Genomic DNA, 21,396 nt, shown 5'->3' with positions numbered 1-21,396 from the left:
GCATAGAGTGCTAATAATGCACATGCTGCAAAGCACAACCTGCAATATGGAGATAAATAAATTCGTGTTTTAAATTGTTAGCTCAATGGGTCACTGCTTTTATCACACAGATCCTTTCATTAGTACAGACAACCCCAACAACTGTGTTACTTTTTAAATTCTGTCTTTGTGATTCTCCAGGTCAAGCACTCTTAACATATAATGACAACCAATTCGGGTGATCAGCGGCTCCGGCACCTTGTAACTAACACCGATGGCATGAACAGCAAGAAACTAAATATTAAATAAAGTAGTATGTGCACATAAATAGTTACTAGTTCAATTACTCCTACTGACTTGTGATATCCTTACAGTGCCTGTATATCTATTGCATAAAGCGGTTCAACAAAGTCAAAATGTGCCTCCGAATCATAGTTTGAATTTTAAGGACTTGTGAAGTGACAACAAGCTTGCCATGGCATTGACCGCAAGGTGTTTGGCAAATTGAACCCAGCCAGGATAAAACTTAATCAAAAGGAGGGCACATGTCCCTTTTAAGTATAGTCTTTGTTGGGTCCAGCTCGAAATGAAAATAAGAAACCTCCCTTCATATCTTGTGGGTTGCTTCTCCGAGCACAAAGCAGCCAAAGTGTAGGTGCTGAAAAATGTGCCCTGGTGCAGGCAAATTATACTGGGACAAATTTAGCATATTTATCTGAGGCTGATCCTGTATCTGGCTCAATAAGGGCTGCTGGACCCCCTTCTCCTCATGAACGAGTCATAAACAGAACCCTGTTGTAACATACTGTAGTAACTTGGGTCCAGACTGAAGGTAGCTTTTAGGTACATTTATTAGCACAAGTTACAAGAAGTTACAAAGAAGATGAAAGCCCCACCAGGAGCGCCTGGCTAGGTGCTCAGCCCAAGACCAACTGTGATGAATCCAATCATAACATTCTAAACGACATCACATTTACAGAATTCCACTGGCGGAGTCAAGGAAGAGATGTGAACATACTTAATAAGATATTACATATCCTTCTTTCTCAAAAGAACACAAAGAAAGAAACTTAGGTAAGAAAATAACACACCACAGAAAAGCATAAGAGTGTGCAGAACCAGAAGTAAAAACGAACAAAAGAGAATAAAAGAGAGCTGAAGAACCAGCAGTAAAATAGAATAAAAGAGAGCTGAAGAACCAGCAGTAAAAGTAAAGACAATAGAAGAGAGATGAGGAAGCATACTAAATACAAAAAGAGATTCCATATTAAATCCCATAATAGACATATTACTCATCCTCCTCTCTAAACACGAAAAAGAAAGGAAAGTTAAAGAAAAGGCAGGAAAACCATCAATGGCAGTTCAAATCACACCTACTGGCCAGGTAAGCTAGAAAAGGAGGAGGAAGGAGAACCCTTGTGTGCTGCTTTTCCCCCGCCTGACTGCCTTTCTTTGCTGGGAGACCTCGCGGAACCCGCTGCGCGGGTCCCGCTTCGCCTGTGTGTCAGGGCGCTTCCCTGAGGATTTTACCATCGGACACCGTGGGCAGGAGGAGGAAGCACAGGGCTGCGAGCGCCAGGCGAGGGACAGGGACTCCATTGCCCAGGAGTCCCTGCGCTGTAATCACCTCCACCTGGTCGCTCTCCCTGTTTGCCCCGCCCTTGAGCACCGAGAGAAAGGTGCCTGTAAGCTGCTGCTTTGGTGGAGACACTTTCTGTGCTTTGAGGAAGGAGAACCCTTGTGTGCTGCTTTTCCCCCGCTGGACTGCCTTTCTTTGCTGGGAGACCTCGCGGAACCCGCTGCGCGGGTCCCGCTTCGCCTGTGTGTCAGGGCGCTTCCCTGAGGATTTTACCATCGGACACCGTGGGCATGAGGAGGAAGCACAGGGCTGCGAGCGCCAGGCGAGGGACAGGAACTCCATTGCCCAGGAGTCCCTGCGCTGTAATCACCTCCACCTGATCGCTCTCCCTGTTTGCCCCGCCCTTGAACACCGAGTGAAAGGTGCCTGCAAGCTGCTGCTTTGGTAGAGACACTTTCTGTGCTTTGAGGAAGGAGAACCCTTGTGTGCTGCTTTCCCCCCGCTGGACTGCCTTTCTTTGCTGGGAGACCTCGCGGAACCCGCTGCACGGGTCCCGCTTCACCTGTGTGTCAGGGCGCTTCCCTGAGGATTTTACCATCGGACACCGTGGGCATGAGGAGGAAGCACAGGGCTGCGAGCGCCAGGCGAGGGACAGGGACTCCATTGCCCAGGAGTCCCTGCGCTGTAATCACCTCCACCTGGTCGCTCTCCCTGTTCGCCCCGCCCTTGAATACCTCCCTTACAAATAAGGAGTAGTCCTTGCTGCTGCGCGGGAGCGCGCGGGAGCGACCGGGAGAAGCCCGGGACAAGGGCGGGACCGTCTGTGGCCGTCAGGGGCCGAAGGAGGCCGGGCTGGGCCACCCCATTGACGAGTAGGACCAATATTTTTCTTGCTACTTTGGTGGACTACACTGACTCATTTAAATTTGTGCCCTATTGTGATCAAATATATGTAGTTTTGTTGTGGGGGGCTTTAAGTAATGTCTCTTACGCAAAATAGCACCACCTTGGCACCCTCTCAGGCTGAGGGTAGACCAACCATCCTTGGCCCTTTAGACAAATTTTTTAATCGTGTTGTCCATGATATTGATAAGGAGATCTCCTTAGCAGAAAAACGAGCTGAGCGTAGGCTGTCTATTGAGCTCCTTAAAAGTTCTACAGAAAAACGCCTGCCGCAAGCCTTCCCGGCATTGGTTAACCCTTTGTCCTCCATAAGCCTGCCTGCTGTGTTTGAAATACCCAATGTTTCCCCTTTAATTATGGAGCCTGAGGGTGGTTTGCCACCGAGATTGGATATTACCACCCTGTCCACAACTCCATCTGTAAATCCCATAGACTCCCCATCTAGTATAGTTGAAGCTAGTGTGTCTGATTCAAAACCATGCGCAAAAAGAAAAAGAAGTACTGCTCCGAGGAAATGTTATTCCTCAAAACCCCCTAACAAGGTTAAGAAAATCACGAAAAAACCCTTACCTACCCAAAAGGAGAATAGTGGGGTTAGCGAAAGTGGTGACCTATCAAATGAGGGGGGAAATGTGGACTTGGCAAGCTTAAACCCTTCTTCTAATGACTCCCAGGGGAATGGGTTGGCTGTGAATGCCCTTTCGACAGATCTCCTGATACCCGAGTTGGAAAAGCTATTAAGGACGCTTTTGACACCCATAGAGGTTCAAGTTAACAAGCTAGTTAACCGTTTGGATCATTTTGAGCAGGCCACCTTAGACAATTTTTTCCACATAAACTGCCAGATTCATGAAGCTACCATTTTGCGATTAGCAAATAGCGAAAAATAGCGTATCGCTATTTGAGAATCGCAAAATGGCATTCATGATAAAAAGCGCGGAAAAATTGTGATTCGCATTCGATCGCAATTGGCGATTGCGATCTAGCCGCAATCGCTAAATAATCGCAGTTTCGGCAATTTCCCATGCCGAAATAGCGATCTCGCAAATAGCGATATCGCAATTAGCGATCTCGCTAACAGCGAGATCACAAAAACGGGAAGGCGCATTTCGAGCCCACTGATGACATCACAACCAGGAAGTAGTCTCACCACACCCACAAACCGAACACAGAGCCAGGGAGTGGCAGCAGTAAAGTTTGGAGCTCCAAAAGCAAGACCCTGCAGCACCCCAGCCTGAAGGAAAGTGCAGAAAGATGTCCCAGGATGCAGCAGGGAGCAGTGGGCAGGAGAGGAAAAGGAAAAGGAAATTTTCCGAAGCTGAATTGGAGTATGTCAATGAGGGGGTGTGCAATGACTATGGGAAGCTGTTTGGTAAAGACTCTCTGAGGGTGCCAGAGCCCGAGAAGCGCAGGATTTGGCAGCGCATCCGCGCCCAGGTTAATTCCGTCGGTGTCACCCAGCGCTCCATCGACGACATCAAGAAGCGCTGGTATGACCTGCGAGGACGTTCAAAGGAGCGGATTGCTTTGCGGCTTGGGGACCAACTGGGCACCGGCGGAGGGGATGCATTAGCCACACCTAATACCCCCTTGGAGAACATGATTGAGGAGACCATAGCGCCAGCAGCCTGCGTGGGGTCATTCAGCTGGACTCCTCTCGACCCGGCCAACAACAAAGTCAAGGTAAGTGCCATGCGACTGCGACCCAGTCCCCTAACAATGCCCATACGTCCTGAACTAGCACCATGACATCCCCAAATATGCAGACCAAGCACACCAAAAAAGCCCAATTGCATTGTGGTACTTGTAGTGTAATCATGAGCCCGCAGTCAGCCCAACAGTGCCAGAGCACTCATTGCTAAGTCTAAACAAAACCCAGTCAGGGAAAGCAAGGCTGCGTGCATGTGTCAAATTTTCCTGTGCAAGACACATAACATTAATCATCCACCCTTTCACATTACAGGTGCAGGGGATCAAGCCAGCACCGATAGTGCTGCGCTACACATTGCTGAGAGCCCGGAGGACACTGAGGGTGAGGGACAGTCCTCCCAACAACCTGGCACATCACATCAAGCAGTATTGCAGCCGCACCACTCACAGCACCAACACCCCGTGCCGACAGGGCCACCCCTGCATCCACTGCAGTGCAGCCAGCACCAGCTACTGCACCAACACCCCGTGCCGCCACAGCAGTGGTACAGCCTCCACCACCAGAGCCTCGGAGGCAGACGAGGCACACACCAGCTGGCAGGGCACAGACCATCGCACAGAGGCGCCAGCAGCGCCAGGGCCCAGCAGGCACCGGCAGGGCACTAGAAACACCAGACCCAGGCCTGGTAATTGAACGCCGCATGCTGGCGGTGCATCGCACGCAGGCACGCCACATGGCAACAATGCTTGCACAGATGCAGGCAAATGGGCAACATATTGCCCAGATGACAGCAGCTGTGAGACAGAACAACCAGCTGCTTGTCTCACAGCAGGACATGACCCGTAGACGCCACCAACAACTACTGGCCCGCCTATCGGCCTACACTAGGTCTAACCATGTTGTTGTCCACGTCACATCTCAGGTGGCACGTCGGTCACTCGCTATGCAGGCACAAATGGTGCAGTGTTGCCAGGATGTGGCCCGGTCACTCGACCTACTCACTGCAGCTGTGCTTGGCAGACAGGCCACTGGCCGGGATGAAGCAGAGGGTGGTGACGACGCAAGTGAGGCTGCGTCGACCAATAGCAGTGCCTCCTTACCACCGTTGCCTCCACCTCGCCGCAGCAGCCGGCCAACATCAGGGAGTAGGGCCAACACCGTCCCTGAGAATGCGGAGAGACGACTTGGGGCGTCTCGTCGTCAACATCGCTGAGGACTGTAAAAACATGAGGGAGGCCATGCAGTTGAGTCCTGCAAACCCCCTACCCCAACATGGGGAGGTATGGAGTAATACACTCCCCATCAGACAATTATTTTTTTGAAGGCCAATTTATTGTGATGTAACATTAAAGATGAAAGGTCATACTTTATACACACTCATGTCATTATTTCACTCGTCATGCATGGGTGCAGTGTTGTGATAGTGGTATGTGTGCACTAGAAACAGTTTGTAGTGATGTGGTTGCGGCGCCTGTGTCCTTCTACATGTGGAGGTGGCCGGTCGTCCCCTTCAGATTCACTGCCAGAGATGTCGACAGGTATCCGGCGCTTGGTTGCCATGTTATGTAGTATTGCGCAGACAGCCACAATGCGGTAGCACACTGCTGGACTGTAATACATGGCCCCACCTGTCTTGTGCAGTATGCGGAACCTGCTCTTGAGCAGGCCGAATGTCCTTTCTATGCAATTCCTTGTCCGTATGTGTGCAGCATTGTAACGCCGTTGCTGGGGTGTGGCAGGGTTGAAGTAAGGGGTCAGGAGGTATTCACGGAGGGCGTAGCCACTGTCACCTGAATGAGAGGAGCAGATGGTGATTGGCTGTGCTGCGCAGTTACTTCATAGCAATGTGACATTGTTGACAAAGTGCACTTACCAAGTAGGTGCCTTCACCGAACTCTCCCCTGACCAGTCGTGAGTGGAGGCCGCTGTGCCGGAATATAAAGGAGTCATGGGTACTCCCTGGGTACTGGGCCACAATGTCAGTGATGTATGACTTAGCATTGCACACCATCTGTATGTTCAGGGAGTGGTAAGACTTTCTATTGCGGAACATATACTCTGTGGCAGCTGGTGGGCAGATGGCGACGTGGGTACAGTCTATACATCCAAGTACATGGGGAAAATGGGCTACATTGTAGAATTGTAGCTTGGTCAAGTCCAATTCCTGTTGGCTCGTGGGAAATTTGATGTGACGCTGTAGCTGGGTGAGCATAACGTCAAAGAAAGTGTGGAGGCAGCGTGACATGGTGGGCTGGGATATCCCCCCAGCAGCCGCTACTATCCCCTGGAAACTCCCGGAGGCCAGGAGGTGCAGGCTACACAATACCTGCACATGTGTAGGCACCGCATTGGTACAGCTTGTTGAGTGCTGCATCAGGGGGTCAAGGTCCTGTATTAGCTGCAGTATCATTTCCCCATTCAGCCTATATTTTGCATATATCTGCTCTCTGGTTTGGCCCAGCAAGGTTACCCGCTGGAGGAAAATTCTGTCCTGGATCCTGCGTCTCCTCTGTGCTGTTCGCTGTAGCCTTCGACGCCTCACCACCATGTACATTCCTGGCATTGTGGCACTCCAAATGCTGTTGCTGAATGTCCTTATGTGTGATTGGTCAGGCCTGAACCTGTTGCTGATTGGCCAACGGTTTTTCAAATGTAATTTTTTCATGGCTTTTATGGTTACCACCTGGTTTGAGTTCTCCTTAATTTGCGCCGCGCAAACATCAATTTTTGGGTTTTTCGCTATTAGCGATTTTTTATGAATGGCGATAGCGATTATTTAGCGAATTCACAATTTATTTCGCAGAATCTGTGGTTTGTCGCATTTTCCGATTCGCTAATGATCGGCTACCGGGACTCTGAGATTTTTATAGCGAATTCGCTATTATGTGTTCGCGAATTCGCTTTTTTGATGTTGAATGCCGATTACGTCAATTGCGCCCGCAATTGCATTTTCGCAGCGATTGCGGGCGCAATTTCACTTCATGAATATGGCTGAAAGTCATTAATCAAATCATAACCTAGATTAATTGAGACTAGCAAGCACGGGAAAGACAAAAAACCTGCCTATTCTAGAATCAAAACCCCCGTCAGGTAGAACTACAAACGTGTCTCAGAAAAAGGGACCAAGTCAATCGCCCAACCCTGTAGTGCTAGCCCGTACGGGTACTAGTACAGGAGAAAAAGTAACTAAGGTCCCAGACCCGGTGCCAAAGGGCAATAATAAAGAGTGCCCGCAAAGTAGTACCACTGTTCCAAATAACCCCCAGCCCTCACCAAGCATTCTTAAACCCCACCCTAATGTTGGAGCGGGGGGTATCAACAGTTCCAGGCCAAGCAATGCTGTACCCACTAACTCCCAGCGAACATCAAATATCCCTATACCCTGTCCCAATGTCCCAGCAACCAGACATTCACCAACTTATCCAGCGAAGCCACCTCAAAGGATACCTCCTGTGAATCTTACCCCGGACTCCCATCCCTACGTCGCGGTCCTCACCAATGTACCACCTCTTTTGGTTGGACAAAGAGAAACCTTCCAGATGCTCAAAAATAAAGTAATGCACTGGTGAAGGGTAAATAGACCATTACCGGGGGAAGTGGATGGGTTGATAATAGGGGTAAGGAGGATTGACTGGATTGGCTACACTCTTAAAAATCTGGGGGGGACTGTATTGTTATTAATTTTCAAGACCCCAGGGTGGCTGGTTGGATAACAAGGCAGGGTTGGGGTACAAGTAGTGGTGGAATTGGCATTGTGGACCTCACCTTTTTTTACCCAAGGCAAATATGTGCCAAAGTAGGAGGGCCTAGGAACCCAAACAGCTCTAACAACCCCCGATGGTAAGGGTTGCTCCACCATCCATTACCCCATTGCAATGGCAAACCCACAGTAATGGTTTAAACTACAACTATCTGGAAGGCATGCAATGTTTGAATTGGGGTTGTTGACCAAAGTTTGACTATTGTCACAACAGGGGAGGTACATCTTGTTGGAAGTCTTGTTGGAACCCTGATGTCCCTGCATTGAATACTGATGTTGTGTCAAATGAAACAAATGATGGTGAAAGGACTGTATTTGAGGAGGAAGCTGTCGGGGGGTTAATGCAAAACTTGGGGAGTGGGGAACCATTTGTTTTAAGCACTACTGTTTCTCAAGGAGTTGAACAAAACACCACGGGTAACGACCAAAACTGGGGAGAGCAGGGTGGTAGTCCAATGAACTCCCCTAGACTGCCCATTACAAGAACAGTATGCAGGGATGGATCTGCTCCAGGGAGTTTTATATCTTGGAATATTGCAGGACTGGGGAGTAAGCTGATGTCGCAATCATGGATTGATTTTATTAATGGGTTTGAACTATGCCTTCTACAGGAAACATGGGCTTGTGATCCTATTTATCTCCCAGGTTATTTAAATTTTTCGATTCCAGCAAGTAGAGGTGTCAGGGGTAGACCTATGGGAGGCCTCACAGTCTGGATTAGGCAGAACTTTGATACCACTGTGAAAATGTGGGATCTGGGTTGTAGAGATATTTTAATGTTGCGAATTTCATCAGCAAAGTGGGGTGTGATAGATCTGTATAATGTCTATGCCAGAGGCTCCAATACTGGGAGTTCCCCCACTTTAGAGGCCTTATCTAATTCTCTGCAAACCAAGTCCCTTGGAAATCGAATAATAATAGCTGGGGACCTAAATAGGACCTTCGAACCCTTAGATAGTACTGAAGATCCATTGGGGCAGGAGGAGGACAATCTATGGGGAGTCCCTTATCTGAATCTAGCTCCTGTTAAACGCTGGACAAAGGATATACTTCTCCTAAATACTATGTGCTTGGAACATGGGATGAGAGCCCTCAATGGAAGAACAAAGGGAGACAAGGAGGGTGTGTGTACATATGATAATGGTCACAACAGAAGTAGGATAGACTACGTTATATGTAGTCTTAACCTCTGGCAGGGGGTTTGTGACATGGAAATCAAGGGCAGGATAGAAAGTGATCACAACACCCTTTGTGTGACCCATACCTGGTGGAAGTTACCACAGCCCAATCTCCAAGCAAGTGATGGGTTGCTCCCAGACATGGCAAATGATATGCGCAGACTTAAATGGCCATGTGTGTTGGCGAATGCAGCATCTATGGACTCTATCGCTTCCGAGGTGGATAACGCAATTGTCTCCATGGAACTAGCAAGCTCTACAGTCCCAGGATCTAGTACAATTACTGATATTCATAACAATCTCTTCTCCCTTTTAAAACCCCATTTTGTGAGAGCATGTAAGGGAAATCGTACAGTACCCACCAAACCAGCTAGGTGGTTCAATCGAGAGTGCAGGGCAGCCAGATTAACCTTGAGAAATGCTATTAGAAATGGGGACAAGGCAGCAATTATAGCAGCAAGGAAGCAATACAATACAAGCATTTCCATGGCAAAGAAAACGTGGGATGAGAAGTATTGGGATGAACTAAAAGAGGCCTCTAGACCAAGGATTCCAGGCTTTTCTGGAAGATAGTGAAGTGGGGCAGAGGCGGTACCCCAAACAAACCAGATAATATTGTTGCAGAGTACGCTTGGGTGAACTATTTCAGGCCCCAATATGCAGAGACAAAGGAGATGGTGGGAGGGGATGCAATTTTAGCTGCATTTCCCAAAGACAATTTGTTTTCCGCCAAAGAAGTTGAACTTGCAATAAGTTCCACACAAGGGGGTAGGGCCCCCGGTTTAGATGGGATACCCTCAGATGTTTTTAAAAATGACAAAAACAGGTGGGTTAGGTATGTGTTTTTATTGGGGAATGCCATCGCAAAAGGTGCGCTAGTCCCAGACCAATGGAAGGGAGCTATTATTATTCTGATCCATAAAAAAGGAGACCGATCCCTCCCGGCTAATTATAGGCCGATAAGTTTGATTGCCACTATCCAAAAAGTAATTGGGAAGATGGTGGTAAACAAACTTATGGAATGGGTGGACGAAATTGACTCCCTTTCCCCCTTCCAGGCAGGCTTCCGGAGGGCCACTAGCACCATTGATCAGGTGTTTTGTTTTACTATGCTGCGGTGGGGGACGGTACTTCTTGGCAAGGGCAGCCTGTATGTCGCTTTTGTCGACTTGCGGGCTGCCTTTGATTTAGTTCCAAGAAGTAAGCTCTGGACAGTTTTAAATAGGATAGGCATTCCAGCGGAATTGCTCACTCTAATCATGAGGTTGCACGAGAGCAATTTTGCTAAAGTCCAGTGGGGGGTTGAATGGCCAAACCTCCATCGACTTTCCAGTGGAAAGAGGGGTTCGCCAAGGCTGTGCCATGGCACCCTTGCTTTTTACATTATATATTAATGGGATAGTTGGCAGGATGCTGGACGCTAGTGTGGATGCACCTTCGTTAGCGGGCATCAGGGTTCCAATCCTGATGTTCGTCGTCGATACGTTTCCAAAGGTCTAAGAACCCGGCTGGGCTACAGTGTGCCTTGAATATCTTTGATGAGTTCTGTCTGGAGCATGGCCTTGAAGTAAACATAGGTAAGACTAAGTTGATGGCTTTTTCCAGAGGATGTAAACCTCGCCCTAGGATATACATGAATAACATCGGGCTGGAGGTAGTAAGGGAGTTTACCTACCTGGGGGTACAAATAGCAGATAACCACGGCTGGTCCCACCACATAGAAAAAGCTGTTTTTGAAACATCAGCAAATTTCGGGGGCACTACGGGTGGAGCACAAAAGATTAAAAACAAAGCCCATAAAACCTGTCCTTGCTGTATATGATGCAAGGGCAAAAGGGTCGGCCCTATATGGGGCCGAGCTGTGGGGTTTTGATAAGTTTACTTCCCTACAGATAGCAGAGAACAGGTTCCTTAGGGGAATTACGGGACTCCCCCAGAGCACCCCACTAATCCCTCTTAGTCTCGACCTGGGGAGAAGATCTGTCAGCGATCGAGCTAGATTGCGTCCTATTTTATATTGGAGACGACTTTGGTCCACTCCCGAGATTAAGCACTACGCCGATGGGTTTCTGGCAATAATTAAAATGGACACCTTCCATAAAATAGTATTTGAAAGAAGGGTAATTAGGAACTGGTTTAAAGAGGAGGGCAGAGACGGACAATTGACAGCAAGAACTAGCAGAGAACAAAATGTGTGATACAAAATTTTGACTTTTATTTTATTCAAATGTTATTCTAATAAAAAACATCATTATTTTATTATAAGTAATTGTCATGTGCATATCTCCACTATACATGTGACTTTTCAATCTACATATATACACATATTATTGCATCCTATACACATTTTAGAGTAGTTCATTTATGCTAGAAAGTGGAGTACAAAATTGTTTCAGCACACTGCACATAAAAACATGGCTAGGTATGACATCTACGCGCGTTTCGGCTGAGGGCCTTCATCAGGGAGCCATGTGAGTATCCAAATGGACCTGAGTAAATAGATGGTGCCGATTCTCACAACAGGGGAAGGGGTAGAGAAGTCTGGACCTACGGGGTGCTTTGTGATTAAGGCTTGAGCGCTGTATTATTTGTCTATTTTCATGGACCTTTTGTTAAATCGATTAGCGCTTCAATATTATTGGGCTGTGGAGATGGTCTTGTAAAATTACAGGGTATACATATTCCGGGCGCACAAGAGATATTACGCCGGTAACCTGTAGGGTGGGCTCATAAATTCTCTAGGTGGGGGTCTTTTGGACGTTTCTTGTTGTATTGACAATCTTTAAGCTGCGTCCACTGTATTTTGCAATTAGGGGTCTGCGTGCTTCAGGTGGCGCTGACAATCTGTCTTTAGACCGCGTCCACTATGTCTTCACTGGGGGTCACCCTTGGCCCCACCGGGTCAGATGCCAGCAGACCCCACAATCGGAATGCGAACGAGAGACAACTATTAGATTGTCCCCGCACCGCCTCCAACATGACAGTCAACTAAACCTTAGAAGTTTACAGACCCCCAGTGAAGACATAGTGGACGCGGTCTAAAGACAGATTGTCAGCGCCACCTGAAGCACACAGACCCCTAATTGCAAAATACAGTGGACGCAGCTTAAAGATTGTCAATACAACAAGAAACGTCCAAAAGACCCCCACCTAGAGAATTTATGAGCCCACCCTACAGGTTACCGGCGTAATATCTCTTGTGCGCCCGGAATATGTATACCCTGTAATTTTACAAGACCATCTCCACAGCCCAATAATATTGAAGCGCTAATCGATTTAACAAAAGGTCCACGAAAATAGACAAATAATACAGCGCTCAAGCCTTAATCACAAAGCACCCCGTAGGTCCAGACTTCTCTACCCCTTCCCCTGTTGTGAGAATCGGCACCATCTATTTACTCAGGTCCATTTGGATACTCACATGGCTCCCTGATGAAGGCCCTCAGCCGAAACGCGCGTAGATGTCATACCTAGCCATGTTTTTATGTACAGTGTGCTGAAACAATTTTGTACTCCACTTTCTAGCATAAATGAACTACTCTAAAATGTGTATAGGATGCAATAATATGTGTATATATGTAGATTGAAAAGTCACATGTATAGTGGAGATATGCACATGACAATTACTTATAATAAAATAATGATGTTTTTTATTAGAATAACATTTGAATAAAATAAAAGGCACAATTTTGTATCACACATTTTGTTCTCTGCTAGTTCTTGCTGTCAATTGTCCGTCTCTGCCCTCCTCTTTAAACCAGTTCCTAATTACCCTTCTTTCAAATACTATACCTATCCCGAATTAGGAACTCTAGTCGGGGATACCCCTTTTTTCTCACACACCTTCCATAAAATAGCATGGTTGAAAAACTTAAGGGTAATGTTAGGTGAACTGGGTCTTTCCAACCTCTATGATAATCCCGCGGGGGAAGTTTTTCCCAAGCAAAAACACACTCAAAACTCTATACTGGGAGTGGATAGATGGTAGGCTTTGGAGGGGGGTAAAATCTGATTTGATAAGTGGTCGTTTCTTGGAAAGCAAAATGTGTCCCGTATTAGAACAGTATTGGGACAGCATAACTGTCCCTATGGACAGGAAGTTGTTTTTCCAGCTAACATCCAGTGCTGTTGAGGCTCAGAGAATTATCTGTACCACCACGGAGGAGCCTATTGTCATGGGAATAGCTAAGTATTTGGGGTGGGCCTGGTCCATTAGGCGGAGAGCTCTCTCTTCAAATGTGTTTTGATTATTGTTTTAAATCTGTGCTAATTTTTATATTGATCAAACTTGCACAACTGTTTTATAAATATGTATCTGACTAAATGTTTTATTATCAATTGTGAAGTTTTAAAATATATGTTGTGCTTTTATGAGTATGCAACTCGAATAAAGCTTTCCTACAGTACAGCTAGAAAAGGACAGCACAAATCAGGAGAAAACGAATAAACAGTAAAGGAAAAGAGTAAACTTACTCAACCCTCACTATCACATATAAGAAGAAAATTAAACACAAGAAAAATTCAAACTGGGCTAAAGTGGAAAACACCAAACAAGTATTAAGAATAAAACGCCCAGAGTAAACTGACCCATGGATCAAGGTAAGAGAAACCATGCAACCACAGAGGGTAACAAGCATTTACAATGCAACGGTTTCGCCTTTGTAAAAGTTAGAGCTATTGTCATTGTAAATGACAATTTTTTTTATTTATGTGTTGGTTTTGAAAACAGATAAATAAATGGCATTGTCATTTACAATGCCAATAGCTTAATCTTTCGCAAATGTGAGACCTATTGCATTTGCACCCACACGCACACACACACACACACAGAGCCACCCACACAGAGCCACCCACACACACACACAGAGCCACCCACACAGGAGTGAGGGCGGAGGGATGGAGGGAGAGAGCAGCGTGAATTTCTCCGAATCTAATGAAAGCCCTTCCTAAGCCTGATGTATTGCACCTGGCAGTCACTTGGTCTGCTCTAGCTATTGAATAATTGAAAGGGTCTGATCGGGGGGAGGGGGGACCTTCCCGAGGAAGTGTCTCTACACATGTACATTTCCAGGCGGACCTGCTCGGCTCCCCCTCTCTGGAGCAGCTTTAAGTGTTCCACTCTTGGTTGTGCGTCTTTCCTTCCCTTGTTTATTCGTTTCCTGTCCCTTGCGCTCTTTCTATGGCGGGCGTTTTTGCGGCGGTGGGAGGCGCTGTCTCTTCTGGTGACCAGAGAGAGCAGACACGAGGGGCACAGATTGAGCGAGGAAAGAGGAGGGGTGAGAGGAAAAGAGACGGCAGGAGGGGAGAGAGAGTGAGAGAACGAGAGAAACCGAAACTGTAAGAGGGAAGAAAGAAAGCTGAGAGGCAAAGATGTGGAGAAAGCACAAGAGAGAGGGAGAGAGAGAGAGAGAGAGAGAGGGAAAGGGGACGGAGTAAAGGGGTAGCGGCGGGTCATGGAATGAGCCGAGAGGGCAAGAGGTACATTTGGAAGAGGAAAGCAAAAGAAAGATAGGGCGAGTACAATGTATCAATGGAGGATGTGAGAGGATGGGAGGGAGAAAGGAAAGGAGGGGGCATCCGAAATGGAGAGGAGTGTGTGAGGACAACGGTGAGCGGGCAGGAGGGACGGCGAATGGAGGAGGTTGAGCTGTGTAGGGTGCGAGGAGAAGAAAGAGAGGGAAAGGCAGAGCGGGGAACCAACAAGGAAATATAGGGGAAACGCGAGAGGGGACGGCTGGGGCAGAGGGGTGAGTGAGGGCAGAAGAGAGGGAAGGTAGGGGGACATTTAAAAAAGTGTGAACGGGACTGATGAATTGGGAGGAGCTGGGGAGGGAGTCTTATGGGTGAAAAAGACGCGAGGGACAGATAGGAAAGAGGACGAGAGAAGAGAGCCAACGGCGGGCAGAGGATGGGGATGGAGTGAAGACAGGCAGGAAAGGATCACCAGGGAAAGAAGAGAGGACCTCGTGACCCGTGATCATTTCCTTATTTCCCCGCACCAGAATTACCATGACCTGCCTGGGATCCTGGTTATTAGGGGACAGGAAAGTAACAGCAATTCGGAGTTTTGGAGAAACAACATACGGAAATCGGATTTACTGTGCCGATTTTACGCTTTTGCCCAGGTGCTGCATTGAGACTCTGCACGCGAGCAGGAGGTGAAACACCGTGGAACTCCAGTGTTGCCTCACACTTCTAATTTCACTGGGGTAAGTAACGGCTGTTAACAGCCTCAACAGAATTACCGGGCCGCTCATAATTTGAATCCACCACAAACTGAGACCCCTTCGCGCCTCTAGCGCGTCTCACCGCAATGCTGTTGGGAGGGGGGATTCCCTTCCAGGCGGACCCCGCGGCGAGCGCTCACTAGCGCTCCAGCCCGGCCGGTCTCAGGACGCTCCTCGGCCCGCTCTCGGTTCTCCAGGGAGCAGCGGGGGGCAGAGACGGCAGGCCGGGGGCTGGAGCACTCTTTCAGGTCCCTCGGCGAGGTCAGGTCAGTCTTCCCCGGGCCCGGCGGTGATCGCGGTGAATTCTCGGCTCCTCCAGTCGAGCGGGCCAATCCAGACACGGCAGAACGGGCGAGCCTCCAAAGCACCCGGGAGTCAGCCTATGGCAGTGCGGCTCCCGGGTCAAGCCTGCGATGACGCTCCTCGCCCTAGCCAATCACCACACGGCAACAGTGGTGACGCTGCGCCGCACGGGCCAATCCCGTCGCGGCGTTTGGTGAGGGGGCTCGGCTCTCCCGTCCAATCGGAGAGCAGCGGGCTCGTTTTCGGTCGCGTTGGTACCAGCAAGGTACGGGGCCCTTCGTCGGGGGTTTACTGATCCCGGGTCGCGGTGGTGAAGCTGCACACAGGTTATTTTAGTGCGCTCTGCTCGGGGAAAGCTCACAAACCTTCAGTCTGCACCAAACACGTGTCGATGAACACGGCGACCTCACAGCACGGCACAGCAGCCGGTAGGCGGGGATCTGCTGTGGGAGGGGAGAGGGAGGCGGGGATCTGCTGTGGGAGGGGAGAGGGAGGCGGGGAGAGCGGATCGGGATCAGCTGCGGCTCGGGAGGCGGGGGAGAGGAATGGACGGCGGGAAACATGCACAGGACAGCGAGGAGGGGGGAGGGGGGACGGCGGGAGGAGGGACACGGAAGAAGGCAGGACAGCAGCAAGCACGGCCCGGCCGGACCAGATTCGGGGGCGTTCCCGGCGTCGCGTGACGTCGCCAAAAGCCAAAGAATCTCGGGAACGCCCCCGAGTCTCCTCCGGCCATGACGGACGCCTCTCTGTTCCAATGGCTAGCCTCCATTTATGGAGCTAGCCAATGGGACAGGGGGGCGTATTCCAGAGTCCTTACTGTAATCAAGAGATTTCTCTGGAGGCGGAGCCTAAAGGCTCCGTTCCCCAGCGAGACCTAAAAACAACTAACATGGGCAACCTCCGGAGAGATACTGACATGCGCAAAGTTAATAACAACACAAACTCTCACCAAATACAAAGACGGTGGTGAGAGTAACTTAACTAAACAACATGGAAAAATATAGTGCACTGAACAACACCCAATAAACATGAGAGAATTGTGCACAGAATAAGAAAAAAAAAAATTAGTACCTGAAAACAAATCTATCTCTCTGGAGAGATTAAGATAGTGTACTATGAAAAAGAATTACTGAATAATGTGCACTACACAAAAAAACAGTACCAAATTTCTTGTAAACTTCCATGGGGGGCGCTAGAGGGCGCACTGCGGAATGGCCGCACTGTCGTGAGGCTCCCGCTGCCCGGAGCTGTTATCCGCCTAGGGATCCTGTTGACCATCGCTGCGCCCTGATCTGACCCCACGGATCTACTGGGATACCGACTGACTACCCACGGTCCAACTCCTGGGCCATTTGGAGGTTGCTGGCCGAAGTTACGGGGACCCCAAGTTTCCCCGACTTGCGCTCTGGAAGTCTGATGCCCCCTGGCCCGGCATCGTTGCTCATGCCAGTCCGGGGCTCTGCACGTGGGGTGTAGGCCTTGCTCCGCCCCTCTTCATCGGGGCCCGCTCGCTGGCCGGGCAAGCCGTTTGGCTCTTCCTTGCTGTCGGACTTATCTCTTGGCTCCTGCATCTGCCTGCCCGGATACCATTGCTCACGGAGGCGCACCGGATCTTCTTCTTGGTTTCTGGGGGCTCGCTCCTTTGAACTGGGAGCGGGGACGGCCATTCTCTCGTCGTTGGGAGTGGCGGGGCGCGCTGGCCTGCTCGTGCCCCCACGATTCGAGCCTTTTGTTTTTGGCCGTACCCTTGGTCCGCTTTCGATCCTCTTTGCTTTTTGTCCCCCATTACATCACTAGCGCACCATTATGGGGAAGCCGGACACTAAACAATCCAAATTGTCCTTTGACTCTGGAGGGGCTAGGCGGGCGACGCGTTTGCTCCAGGACGCCGGAACTTCGCGGTCCCCCCCCCCGAATGGCGCTGATAGTGTCCCGCAGCCGCCGCCACCGGACTTTGCCCAAATGATGCAGGAGATGAGGCAGGGGTTTGCCACGATAGTGGACAAAGTGGACAAGATATCGTCGCGCATGGATGCGGTTGTCCAGAAGTTGGACGTGCACGAGGAGCGCTTGACGGCGGCGGAACAGCGCATTTCGGACCATGATGGCACGGCGACCACCCATACCACCCAACTGGCGAGAATGGACAATATCTTGCGTGCCATTGCCGCTAAGAATGAGGAGTTGGAGGCGAGGAGCAGGCGCAACAACGTGCGCATTGTAGGTGTGCCGGAATCCACGAATGTGGGCAAAATGGAGACTTATGTGGAGAGGCTACTTGTGGGCGCCGTTGGGGCAGAAGTGTTCTCATCCCAGTTCATCGTTGAGAGGGCGCATCGGACACTGGGACCTCGGCCGGCCTCTGGGGCTGCACCGCGCCCCATCATTGCGCGCCTTTTGAACTATCGTGACCGGGACGCCGCCCTCCAGGCCGCCCGCACTAACAGGGCCCTCTCTTTCGAAGGGGTGTCTTTCACCATGTACCCCGACTTCACGCCGATGGTGCAGGATCAGCGTCGTAAGTTCCTGGGGGTGAAAAAGAAGCTTCGGGAACTACAAGTGGACTACGCCTTGCTGTACCCTGCTAAACTTAGAGTGACGCACCAGGCTAAGCAACATTTCTTCACCAACCCACAGCATGCTGAGGATTTTGCGAATCGCCTCCGGCGCGAGCGAGCAGCTGCGGATCGGGGAGGCGATCGAGACCCTGAGGACGAACATTCGGCGGCTGAGGAGGAGGTCGCCTGATTGTGGTGACTTTGGACTTTGTCTCTCCTTTTCCTATTTTTGAAGTGTTCTGGACGTGTATCTTTCATATTGAGTTCTACTGCCTTCCTTCTCCGCATTTGCGGCCTTCCTATTGCCCGCTTTTACTTTTGTTGGTGCGGGGGTCATGTCTTTTATGAGCTGCGTGAGTGCGTGTTGTTTCCTGGGGTCGGTGTGGCACCGCGGGATGGTGCTATCTGATGTCGCGCTCCGGGCACCCACCTCCCCGCGCGGCGCCTGGGGCCGTCTGACACTTGTTGGCGCGGACACTGGCGTGGCGTGAGGGAGTGGTGTCGTGCACCTCTGGAAGGTTCCCCGGAGGGTGTGCCCCAATTGTACCTTTGTTTTGGATTCTAGTCCTTTGTTGTTTGACTGGATGTGTGTTGGGGAATGGGGGGGGGGGGTGGGGACGCGTATGGCCTGATTGTTGGGGTGGTCTCAGGTGGGTGGATGGGGCGGGAGTGAAGCTGTCCATGGTTGGTTGCCCAGGATCTCTGGATCGGTATGATAGGTGCTGCCGCTGTCTGGGTGCACGGGTGTGGTGCTGTGCCCGCTATCTAGGCTGGTTCATTTCTCTATCTGGCGGCACGGATCATGTGGTCCGTACTGCCGTCCATCTTGGGCCCGAGTGCACTGGCCGCCATCTTAGGCTGCCACGTGATGGGGTGCGCTATGCAAGAGAAACACGTGTGCGAGTTGGGGGTCGCGTGAGATGGATTGGTGGCGTGCGGCGTGCTGTATGTTCTGAGTGCTTGTTGCATGGATGGTTTGGTTGGGGGGGGGGTCGTTGTGTTTTTGGTTGATTGGTTCGGAGATGGCTGGGGAATGTGCGGAGTGTCTGTGGGGGGGTGTCTGCGCCCTAGGGTGTGGACCTGTTTTTGGCTGTTGCTGGTAGTTGGATGCCCTGTATTTGCTTATTGGGTCCTGTGGGGCCCTGAAACTGGGTAATGTCGACTGCTGTTATAGATCAGATATCGATTCTGTCCTGGAATGTACGGGGACTTAATGATGCCAGGAAATGTCGTAGTGTGATCCAGTACCTGGACAGGCATGCTATTCATGTTGCTCTCCTCCAGGAGACGCATCTGCGTCCCGCTCCTTCCCCCAACTTTGGCGGGAGGTGGGCTGCGGCCAGGAGGTTTGCTTCCTACTCTTCTTATGCTCGGGGGGTTGTTATCCTTGTTAAAAGATCGCTCGCATTTCAGGAACTGGGATTTGTTGGGGACCCTGAGGGGCGCTATGTGCTACTGTGGGGGCGGCTTGGGCAGAACACTGTGTTGTTTGTTAACTGCTATGCTCCTAATGTCGATACGCCAATTTTTTTTGTCACTTTGTGGGGTCATGTTCTTGCTGTGGATGCCACTTACATTGTGTGGGGAGGTGATTTCAATCTTGCATTTCATGCCCAGTCGGACAGATCGGAGGGGAGCCCTCAGTATAATGTACAGGCCAGAGAAGTGTTGCGGGGGATTGTGAAAGAGGCCGGGTTGGTCGATAGCTGGAGGTACACCCACCCTGCCACCAAGGAGGGCACTCATTACACCACACATGCTCGTTCATGGGCAAGACTGGATTATGTGTTTCTCTCTAGGGGGCTGGGAGCTGGCCTACGGGAGGCTACACATCTGGCTCGGACGTACTCTGATCACTGTCCGGTGAAGGTTGTTATATCCGTCCCCGGGTTGCATAGGCCGCGCCCACCTTGGCGTCTGTTTCCGACTGCTTTGCTTGACCAGGTGTTCAGGGAGGAGCTTGGTGTGGAGGTAGAGGCGTTCTTCCCTAGGAACAAAGGCTCTGTGGACAGCGTCAAGGTCATCTGGGAGGCGTTCAAGGTTACTATCCGGGGTGTCACTATTTCTAAAAGTTGTGGAGTACTTCGGCTGATTGTTCGGACCCTCGAGGGCTTGGAGGCTGACTTGCGAGACTTAGAACGCAGGATGCAGGTTGACTCTGATCCCGATCTTCTGGCGCAGTTCCGTACTAAGCTCTCCGAATATGAGGAGGAGGCTGCTAGAGAGGCTAAGCATAGGGGGAAATACTGGACGGCGAGGCGATACTGTGAAGGGGAGCGGCCCGGTAAGGTCCTCGCTGCCCTTACTAGACATCCAAGGCATGGGTCTGACGTGCTGGAATTGGTGTCGCCGGATGGCACTCGCTGCCGAGACACTTCGGAGATCCAGCGTACTTTTATTGACCATTATACACACCTTTACACGACACAGCAGACGGGTGAGACTCGATACGGCGGATTTCTTGATGAGCTGGCACTGTGTTGGTTATCGGATGGTCATCGGGAGTTCTTAGGCAGGCCCCTGGAGGTGGAGGAGGTCAGGAATGCCATCATGTCTAATGGGAAGGCCGCCGGTCTGGATGGCCTTCCTGCTGAATTTTATAAGTGTTATGTGGACACAATGGCCCCTGTGCTCCGTGAGGTTTTTGAGGAGTCCCTGGAGGAGGGGCGTCTGCCGGGTTCCATGCGCGAGGTCGCCATTACGTCGCTGCTTAAGCCGGGTAAGGATCCGTTGGATGTGGGCTCTTATAGGCCCCTCTCATTGCTCAACTGCGATGTCAAAATTCTCGCGAAGGTATTGGCAGTAAGACTAGCCGAACTCATGCCCGTTATTGTGCTGCCTGACCAGTCGGGATTTGTGCCTGGCCGTGCTACCTCCCACAATCTTCGCACCTTGTTTTCGCTTGTGTCAACCATTGATCCTACTGTCCCGGTCGCCGCCATCTTTCTTGATGCCACTAAGGCGTTTGACTCTGTTGAGTGGGGCTATCTTATTGATGTTCTTTGTCGAATGGGTTTCCCCAGGATCTTCATCTCATGGGTTAAGCTCTTATACACTGATCCGATGGCGAGGGTGGTGGTGAATGGGGTGCTATCCCCCTCGTTCCCTCTTACGAGAGGGACTCGGCAGGGATGCCCCCTCTCGCCCCTCTTGTTTGCTATAGCCATTGAACCACTGGCCTGCAGGATTCGTCAGTTTCACCAGCAGAGCGCCTTTAATTGTCTTCAGCGGCAGGTCGGTAATTCTTTATACGCC

The 21,396-nt window shown here is 50.3% G+C and overlaps 1 protein-coding gene and 1 long non-coding RNA gene across 3 annotated transcripts in view; one reads left to right on the top strand and one right to left on the bottom strand.

Annotated features, from left to right (window-relative positions):
* The window catches only part of LOC147692168 (cytochrome P450 2C19-like), a 405,626-nt gene that overhangs the window by 142,433 nt on the left and 241,797 nt on the right, over positions 1-21,396 (bottom strand). The gene's annotated exons all lie outside the window — the stretch shown is intronic.
* Positions 786-16,732, top strand: LOC147692170 (uncharacterized). The gene is made up of 4 exons (XR_015300010.1): positions 786-1,148; positions 1,185-1,363; positions 13,455-13,676; positions 16,452-16,732. It is a non-coding gene; the product is annotated as an uncharacterized LOC147692170 (long non-coding RNA).

The sequence above is a fragment of the Lissotriton vulgaris genome, chromosome 9, assembly GCF_964263255.1.
Source record: "Lissotriton vulgaris chromosome 9, aLisVul1.2, whole genome shotgun sequence".
Taxonomy (NCBI): Eukaryota; Metazoa; Chordata; class Amphibia; order Caudata; family Salamandridae; genus Lissotriton; species Lissotriton vulgaris.
The sequence above is the reverse complement of the archived record's forward strand: the minus strand, read 5'-3'. Positions and strand labels throughout refer to the sequence as shown.